We start from the raw sequence: 10324 nt of genomic DNA on the forward strand, positions 1-10324 counted from the left end.
ATGAGCAGATCTGGGCAGGTGAGGTTGTCAGCAGGATGAACAGACCAGCACATCCAGCTTTCCCAATGGCCTTGCCACATTGCACAAATAACACCAGCTATAAAATCCCACCGTATGTCACCATCACTCTTCACTGGGCCCTGTGCTAGCAGGTGTCTCATGATTCCCCTCTACCATTATTTCATTTCATCTGGGTCAGCAGATGCTCACTTATAGCTGTACTCATTTATATTAATCCCTAGTTGAGTCTTCACTGAGATTTTAAATATTTGTCACCCATACAAGGAGGAGAAACTAGTTAACAAGTGAATTACTCATTTGGACTTTGCATCAGTTTCCCATGCTAAACGACTAACAACGGTTTGCAAAGTTGGGATTCAGTATGATATTTCAGTATATATATATATCAGTAGGATATGGTATTTTGACTGTGTAAAAATTTTAATTTTTTAGCAAAATCTGATTTCTTGATACATTGGCCAATTAAATTAAATGGGTCCCCTCAAATGAACCCCAGTTGCCAGCAAGAAACTTAACCCTAACTGTTACAGTTCAAAAGCCTGGTGTGTTTTATCTCCCTTTTTTTTTTTTTTCACAGAATGAGATCCTGGCACCCTAATTCAAAGGCACCAGAGCTGATCTCCACAGAGAGTCGCAATCAAGTCTACTCTTTCTTTGCAGCACAAAGGAAATCACATTTCTTTGAAATGCTGAGGAAATCTGAATGTGTGTTCCTGTTTAGCATGATTAAGGTGTCACATAGCACTCCCACGCACCCCGACACAGAGAACTTCTTACCGGCTGCTGATGTCAAAGCAAATCAGCTGAAAACACGGAGGGGTTCTGAGAAACACAACTAGGATGCAGCAGGCAGGCTGGCAACCAGCTACCCTGTGTCACAGGGACTGGGAGACCTCAGGGACCACCCCAGAGGCAGGGCACAGGATGGGGACAACACAGGAGTCTCCCCTGCCCCCCAGCACATTTCTAATACAGGCAATGGGGCACAGATCTTTCGCCAGGTCTGTGAGCTGTTCATTATAAAATCCTGATAATAACAGTGCAAGTATCCATAGCAATTGGGAATCTCTCCAAGGGGTGCGCTGCTTTGCTTTTGGATTTTCCCAAAACCTTCTCTGTGTGTGCTCCATTTTGGTCCCAGTTATGCAGGCTATATCTCCATCTACCCCTGTTCTGCCTCTCATCACCCTGATGATTCCAGCTGCCATCCTCTTGCTTTTCTTCAGCTCTTTGTTCTGTATATTTTTGCTTGTGTCCTGTGGTTTGTCCACTATTAACATTAATAATTTAGGAAATTGTCTGCTTCTGCTGAAATCAATTCCTGTGCTACTGCTGCTAAGTGCTGGGCCTGGGCCCAAGAGCTGCTATGATGGGGACCAAACAAAGGAAACAAAATGAAATGAGAATAAAGGAAAACAGGCGCCTCATCCTTCAGCACTCTGTGAATTTAGGTGGGGATGCTTAAAACCTCAGAAACACTAGCACCAAATTTTAGTTGAAATCCCTTTTTTCCATGGGTCTCCCACATATGTGTTACCATCCTGGTGCTGGAAGAATTTGGCCTCAGTGCAGGAGCCCCACAAGGTCCATCCCCCAAGGCAAAGCTGCTCAGGCACAGGAAAAGGGGACTGACTTGGTGAAAAATACATCAACCTGTGCCTCTGCAGCTGCTCACCTAATGAAAACTGTAAAGAGCCAAAGTGCTTGTGCAGAGCTAGTGATGGAAGTGGCTCTTTCTGAGTGCCATCAAACCTCCCATCACTCTGCCAGGGTCCATCTCCCAGAGCTACACCAACCTCACGCAGAAGCTGCTGTCCTGATGGTGACTCATTTCCCTGCAAGTGGCAGAGGAAGAAAAGCACCATGTGCCTCAAGGCTCAAGCTGAGGGGACCGAGTTCTCATGATTTGCTTCTCTGGCCTACATAGCTATGCTATCAACAGCAGAGGGCACGGACTCTGTCTTGGAGACACATTTTATGTTCATAATCCCAGGACTTTAATAGCTCTGTGAGGGAGAGAGATAAGTAACAAGATAATGAAAATAGTGATTTAGGGACCAGGTATGCAGACAGTTTGACTAAGGCTGAGAAGACAAATTCATTTGGTATAACATCACAGAAGTTCTATGCTCATCCGTGCTGTTGAGCCATACAGCTGGGCTCCTCTCCTTCCTACAGCAATATTTTACCAGAAGGATTTTTTTACTGGGTTTTTTTAGCAGCTGGATTAAGACACCACCCCCAGACATAAGCAGACTGCAGCTGTCCCCTGAGGGCAGGAGAGATTGGCTGGCCAGAGGAGGGCTTGTGCCAGGGCTGGGGCTCAGCTCCCACCAGGAGCTGCCAGCCCTCTGCAGCTGGACCGAGCCCTGGCACACCCCGGGGCCAGCAGGAATCTTGGGAGCACAGGGAGGACACCACCACACAAATCCCACTGGCACTCCCGGGGAGTGGGCATGCCAGGAAGGGTGTGGACACCCAATGCCTCCACTTGCCTCCTCCTCAAGGCCTTGGCTGATGTCCCCTGGGGACCACAGGCCCAGATGCTGGGGACCCAGCGCTTCACTGCAGCGGGATCCAAGCCATGTCCTTACCCTGGTGCTGGCTGCCCACTCACACACTTGACAGGCAGAGAATGTGAGGACACACTTCCCATAGCCACTGGAGCTGGAGGTGCCTGGAGGCTGGGCAGGAATGCGGTGCCAGTCGTGATGGGTTACAGCCAGAAGCCAGCACAGTCACATAATTAAATAACAAGAGCAGATTAGGCAATCTCTGTGCCTCACGTTGACAAGGCTGGAGGAAAGAACAGAACATGTAATCAAATGAGGGGGGGTTCTTTCTTTCTTTATTTACTTGGAAGGAAAGACAATACTGCAGCACTGTAAGAGGTGGCATAGTATGCACCAATTGCGCTGCTGGGGATATTCCCCTCTTGCAGGTTTCAGGATAAGGCTTAGATTTTTATTAAAGCCTAAGGGAGAAAAGAACCAGAGGAGCTGGCATTCACTGGGAATTAAGCCCCCAATTCACTTAATGCTTATTCAATAGCTTCTGCCTCTCCATTTGGCTAACTTGCCTAAGAACACGTTCATTTCTTCACATCAACAACCTGCAATAAGAAAGATCACCTGTAATCCAGCTCCCTCCAGGCACAGACCTATAGCTACACGGTCTCAGTGACAGATCAGGCTAAATAAAAAGCACAAATCCACAATCTGTTATCAGAAAATGTCTGAGGCTTCCTTCTTTTGATGATTTCTGCCAAGATATTCCTGCTGAGTCACTGGGTTTGCAGAGCCATGTGCTGGAGGGAGCTGCCAGAGCTGACCCAGGGCAGGGCCTGCTGCTGCATGCAGAGGCTGAATGGGAATTGTAAAGAGCACCTGGGCACTTTCCTTGGGCTTTCCTGGCAAAGCTGCAAGCCAGGATTGGAGTGAAATTGTACTGAAGAAATCATCTGACCGGTACAGGGAGGTGCTTTAGCTGGATTGCTTCACTGGCTTAACAGGCAACAAGAAATCCACTTATCCAGCTCCCCGTTTCCCCAACCCAAGGATGTAATTTGGTGACTCACCACCATTCAGGTACCAGTAATGGCAATTGGAGTTTTTCCCCAAACAACTGATTTCAGATACATAATTCATTTAGATCGTGTTAAAAAAATATTCTCTGGATTTTTGTCTCTATGGTGCTAAATACATCACGTAACGCCTGCTGCAGCAGTGACCTAGCTTACCCTGAATTTGGGAATCATCCAGACAAGTGAGGCTCTCTGCTTTTTTGAGTCACCCTTCTGAAGTGATCAGCAGAGAAATGATCTGCCTGAAAAGTGACAACCCCAGATTGCTAATAATGTCCCCAGGCATTAGCAAACCTGCCAAAAACTCGCTGGACTTAGCGCAGCATCTTTGGTTTAGTAAAGACCTCCTGCAACATGCAAGAGGGCAGGTACCCAGGGCTGAGAGGGGACTTGTGGTGTACATGCAAAGAGACATTTTGTCCTATTTGGGAAATTGCTGGCTAAGCTATAGGTGACACCATTCCCTGGCAGTGCCGTTCGTCCTGACACCTTTTCAGTGGGAAGGCAGCTCGTCACGGCCGAGATGTGTGTGGAGTTGCCTTATTTACTCTCCTGGGGTGGCATGAATCAGAGTTGAAAAGTGCAGTATGTTAAAGTCAACCCATATTCCCAAGATGTGGGAGTGTGAGTCACTCAGCAGGGAGATTCTGCCAGGGTCCCTCCTGGACGACCCGGCTGTGTTAAACACGCCGGAAAATCCGCGGATAAAAAAATCCCCAGTGACGCACAGGAGCCGAGTAGGCTCCGTGCCTTTTTGGGGAAGCTTCTGAAACGCCAACGTTTCCTCTTGATCAATAATCTGGTTGGCAGAGCAGGGCTTTGAAGCAATCCAGAAAGCTCAGCTCTCTGCTCACACGGCCACTGCTGTTTCTCTCCGGGAAGATGACGCGCGGGGTAACCCCGGGCGCAGGCAGGGGAAGGATTTCTCCTGCACATCTATTTAAATCTCCTACAAGAGCTGCTGCTTACAGAATAGATAATGCAGCATGTGAAAGGGCTTTCTAGGGATGGGCAAAGAAAAATTTTTTTAAAAGAGCAACTCCCAACCCAAGGTCTCACAGCTGATTTCTGGTGTTCCCCATCATCTCCTTTCTCCTTTCTGTCCTCATTAAATAACATCTGTGGGGTTATCGTGGGCTGCTTACTGCAGCAAGTCAGCTGGAACATCCAGACAGGGGTTTCTTGGCCTTACAGCCCATCACTTCTCTCATTCTCCACTTACCAGAGCTGAACCTCCTATCCCTGCATCCACCACAGTGAGGACACCACTGTCTCAGCGATGTTTTCCATGCTGTTGTCCTGACTCAAAATACAAGGAAAAGCCACTGACAGGAATATTTCCAGATAAATATCTCATTAATTTCAACCACAGGCAGCTGTGAGTCATTTCCCTTTGAATACACTCCTCTCTTGTGACCAGAAATCGGGTAGTGGAGGTCTGGTACTGTGTAAAATTCATAATTATTTTGAAGGGATATCAATAAATTGGTAATTATTCTCAAAAATTCAGGCCTAAAAAAGAATCCTTCATTTTCTCAAGAGATTTGCTGTTAGTTAATGACCTTTGCTTCTACCATAGCTATGGGACAAAACTAAGCCATTTTACTGCAAAACTGTTGGACTTCCTTGAAAGACTCAAGCAGCACATTGGGCTTTCCTTGAACCGCAGCTCTGCCTCCTGGTAAACTGTGATTTTCCTCCAAAATAAAAGTGGTGTGAGGTGATGGTCACCTGCTCTGCTGCTGCCTCAGTGCCCTGGGTGGGAGCACCAGGCTGGCTCCCCCGTGCCATTGGGATTTGGCAGCTCTGCTGTGCCACTGCTGAGCTTTTCCCTTCTTTTCCTTCCCAGCAACTGTCTCGGCTCAGCCTCGGCGTGACTCGGAGCCTGATGGATCACAGACCCCATAGCCTGAGAGCCAGCACTGTCTCACATGCCAGATGTTTCTCTTTTAGACACATTGCTGCTTTTTGGCATTTTTTTTTTCTTTTTCTGCAATAACAACAGCTTGACCAAGACCCAAACACCCAGCTTCTAAAATCAAAGCCAGAGCTGTACCTTGGAGTGCAGACAGGCAAGGAGACAGTCCCTGGTGGGGTCACAGAGAGCTGGCCAGGGTCACACGTGGAGTGATGCAGTGGCATCATGTGACACAATCCATCACTGGAGCCTTTAGGCCTGTACTCAATACCCACTTAAAAACACAAAACCAAACAAAGATTCCCAGACTGCTGTTTAATCACTGGGGTCTGCCATAAAATGAGCTAGAAAAGAACATTTTCATCAACTTTCGTGGGATTTGGATAATATTTTTTCACTGGAATTCATGACAGGACGGAGCCCTCGGCCACCAGCCACCATGTCTGCCACTATGTGGAGAGGTCTGTGGGATCCTTCTGGGCTGTCAGGACTGCTGTGGGAGCACTGGTCAGGGTGCTCACACTTGGCCAACTATGGCACAGCTTCAGCTGAGCACAGCACTGAAATCAGGACTTTATTCAAACCCAAACCTCTTGCCAATTATTTTTCATCACATCATTCATTGCTTGTTAGCCCTGGGTTCACCCTGGTGACTAATGACTTCTCTTGTCTGAATTCAGTGCATTTCTAGAGAATAACCAAACTTCAGGAGAAATTTCCCATTTGTACTAATGAAGAGGAGCAAAAACGTGATGGTGGGGGAGGATAAACACTGTTGTCATGTCATGAATTTCTCTAATTCCCCTTGGGGGTGGTCTCTGATGCTGTGGATACTCAAAGGATTTTAACCTGAATCATAGGAAAAAAAATATTACCCAGACCCAACCCATGCTGTGCTGGGACAACCTCCCAGCAAAGGAGTGGCCACTGATAAGTTTGTTTCATGCTGCATTTTAGGACATGGAGGATTGGAAAATATCCCACCCACCTGCTCCTCCACAGTCACCCCTCCAGCCACCTGCTGCCTTGAGGCCACACCACACCATGTCCCAGGAAAGGAAGGGTCCCCACACCAGGCTGGGCTCCCTGAGCATGGTGTCAGCCCAAACCAGACCCCAAAACCCAAACCAACTTCACTCATGAGCTGCAGGAAGCTCTGTTTGGCCGCCATGAAGATGTCAGAGCCCATCAGTGGACAGCAGGTGACTTGTGGTGTGGCAATGCACAGCCCCCGTGTCCCTGCTGATGGCAGCTCCCCATCACCATTCCCAGGACGAGCTGGCACGGCAATGGGGGCAAAAAATGGACAATTTCACCAACTAACTTCCACATGGGGCAGGGAGCAGGGTGCAGCTCAGGGCCCCTGGGCAGCAGGGCAGGGAGAGGAGGAGGAGGAGGAGGAGGAGGAGGAGGAGGAGGAGGAGGAGGAGGAGGAGGAGGAGGAGGAGGAAGGCCCAGGACCGCAGTGGAGCTCGGGCGGGTTTCCTTGGCAGCCGCAGGCTCAGGGCACTCACCATACCTAAGTGAAGATTTTGTCGCCATGGAAACATTGATGTCATCGGCTCTGCAGCAGTCTCAACCTCAACTGCAACTTTTTTTTTTCTCTTTTTCTTCCCCCCCCTGGTTTGGGGTTTTTATTTATTTATTTGAGAGTTTCTCACAGGAGATGACTCTGGCACTGAGCCTGCCGAAACATCCAGGGATGTCCACCAGCCCAGACCCTCCTCACATCATCTGGGGTTACTGGGGAGTCCCTCACTGGTAGCAGAGGGATGGGGCTGCATTTTGGGAACACCCATCAGGACTGTGCTCTGCCCTCTGTGCACTGACCCATTTTCCCTGTCCTCACAAATCAACTGCATTTCCAAGAAAGGTGGTTTGGAACTCCTGAAATATGAAGGAGGTGACCTGGGCAGAGGCTTGGCACTCTGGGGTCCTGCAGCTTTCAATGTCACAGGCGCTATGGTAGAGCCACCACCACTCACCCTCCTGTCAGGAGGAGCCAGACAGATCCCCAAAGAGGGAATTCCATGTGTCCGTGAAGGATGTGATCCTGTGTGAGCATCCAGTGGCCACACACAACTCTGGCTGCACAAAGGAGCTTTGCCCTCAGTGCTCAGGGGAGGTTCTCCCAAGTTTTAAACCAAAAATCCCTCTGGCAATGACACCCAGCATATTTTCAGAAGAAAAGATTTGTGAAGGAGCAGGACCTGGCATCTTTACCAGGCAGGAGTAAGGAGACTCAGCCCGCTGCCAGCCTCAGTTCCAGGGATGGATTTCATCCCATTAGCCACATCCAGGATTCCCCCAGAGCCTGCTTTAACTTATCAGTTAATAGTGGACTGTTGCAGAAGTCTGGGTCAGACTGTTCCAGCCAAAAATACTCTACTGAGTTCACTGCAATGTTAAAACAAGAATTTCAGCTCAGTGAGGGCAGGAGCTGTGCCTGACTTCAGCTGCCCCTCACACAGTTCTTCCCCTGAGTCACAGGGAGGTTTGTTTCAGCTGCAGCTGGGATTTTTATAAAAGTCTGATTTATTTTTTTGTTGCTACAGTGGACAAATCCTACGCCTACACTAGGCCATCTTGCAGAGCAGAATCTGTCTTCCCTAACATGAAGGGGATCTTGATGGGTCCTATCCAGGCACAAGGACACAGGGATGCTCCCCCAGCCCCACCACTGTTCATCACATCTGTCAGGCCTGGAGAGAACCACATGGAAGGGAGACAGCTGGTAAAACAGAAACAGAGAATGACATAAAAACCCTAGTCAATAGACAAGTTTACAACACCTTTTCTCTTCCATAAACAACAATCAACCACAGACTGTGTGTTTCTAACATTATGGCCCAAAATGAAATTTGAAGTGTTCCTGATGAATGTGTTTTTGCAACCTTCAGGGATCACACTCTGCCCCCCTGCAGAAGTAAATAACCAAACATAGCCCCGAGATCATAAAGCACCTGGCAAATGAGTCACTAACATTAATTATCCTTAATGTTATCACAATAGGCAAAATACAGAAAGAAAAGTGTCCCTAAGCCAAGGTTTCAGTATTTCAATATAAGGAGGTACAGTGCATACCAAAGACAGCAGCAACACTTCTATTAAAGTAAGACAGTGAGTCTCTGACCTCATATTCAAAGCAAACTTCTCTTTTTAAAATAACTTTTTTTTTTTTTTTTTTGTAATTTAATGCAAAGGCAGGGATTTCATGGCAAAGACTTATTTAAAAACAGGAGATTCTGGATGGCAGAGCCTGCTATGATTTAAAAGTATCTCAGTATCTATTGTGAACAACTCAATTTCAAATGTACGCTGCATAAGAATTAAAGGATTAATGTTTGATATCCTATCCCAGCTGGAAGAAAAAATAACAAGAAAATGGTTACTGTATCAACTGCCAGATCTGTGAAGCAAACTGGTGAATTTAGGTGCTAAGACCAATTTAATGGTCTGACCACAAACTGGGAGTTCTGTTCCCCTACACAGAGCTCTGTTTGAACCTTTGTAGAGATTGGTAAAAGATATTTACATCAACAAGGTTCATTCGTGGACAGCAGATCTGTGACATTTGGGTATGTATGTATTTAAAATCTGATAGGGCCTACTGGAAAAATAGAAAGGTATTGCAGTACTTGTTCTAGCTGGTTGATGAAAAGAATGAAAGTGAGATTAAATGGGGGGAAAAAAAGGAAAAAAAAAGGCAGACATCAGGCTAGCAGGAAAAATACCTGCATGTTTGATATTACTGGCAAAAAGGACATTCCAAGATCTGTTATTAATAAAAATGGTGAATCTCAAACACTTAAGCATTTCCCCTGTCAATAGAAAATGAAAAAAAAAAAAGCATTGTAACATCCACTTAAAAGAAATATTTTGATATGTGTACTCCATTTAGTTAGAAAAAAACATTACAAATTCAAGAGACAGCAATATTACTGAGCGATGTGTTCTAATGGGCACAGCTGGTTGGTGTTACAGGGGCTGGGAGAGGTCAGCACTGCCCTTAGCAGCACTTACTGCCCTACTGCTTATAGATATTTGTAAAGTTTCGAGGATTAAAAATCCTTGTACGTATGAGAGGAGGGCTCTGTTGCTCCCAGCCATCAGGGCAGTGGAAATCCCAAAGAAATGAACAGGCCCAGCTGCTGCTGCTCTCCAGAGCCAGCAGTCCTAGGTGGAGCTGCCATCCCTGCTTTGCTTTTACCTCATTACTGTTTGATTCCTTTACTGCATTTAGGGATTGCTAGTCCAGAGCCCACGTTATGCCCAAAAGGACTTCACCTGAACAGAGGCTTGATGCTCTCTGGGAAGCAGAAGGAGAATCAGAGACACTTCTTGTGCTTGGTGCTGGAGGGCTCAGAGATGGAGCCTCTCCAGGTCCTGGGGACCAGGTCACAGCCCCAGGACAAGGCCTGCCCGCTCTGGGAACAGGAGATCAGGACACTGAGCAAGCTGCAGATCAGCCCCAGGGACACTGCAGATTCCCCACACCTGTCCAGTGCCACCATCTCCCACAGCTCCCCTCAGCCAGCGTTACACAAGTAGGCTCAGGTCCCCAGGGATGGGATTTGTGGATAACCTGGCCTCCGCCTGGAGCCCATGAACAACACATACCAACCTCTTACCTGGTAAAAATCCCACCAGACAATGCTTCAAGCCAGCAGCTCTTTCAGCACTCCCCTACAAGGAAATCCATGCTGAACTCTCAGGATTTTAGGTATATATTTCACTCTCTGAGCAACAAATAAACTGAGCCCACACAGCTGGGAAACCAGAGGCAAAGGTACTTTGTGAGA

This window comes from Cinclus cinclus, chromosome 11 (assembly GCF_963662255.1).
Source record: "Cinclus cinclus chromosome 11, bCinCin1.1, whole genome shotgun sequence".
Classification (NCBI taxonomy): domain Eukaryota; kingdom Metazoa; phylum Chordata; class Aves; order Passeriformes; family Cinclidae; genus Cinclus; species Cinclus cinclus.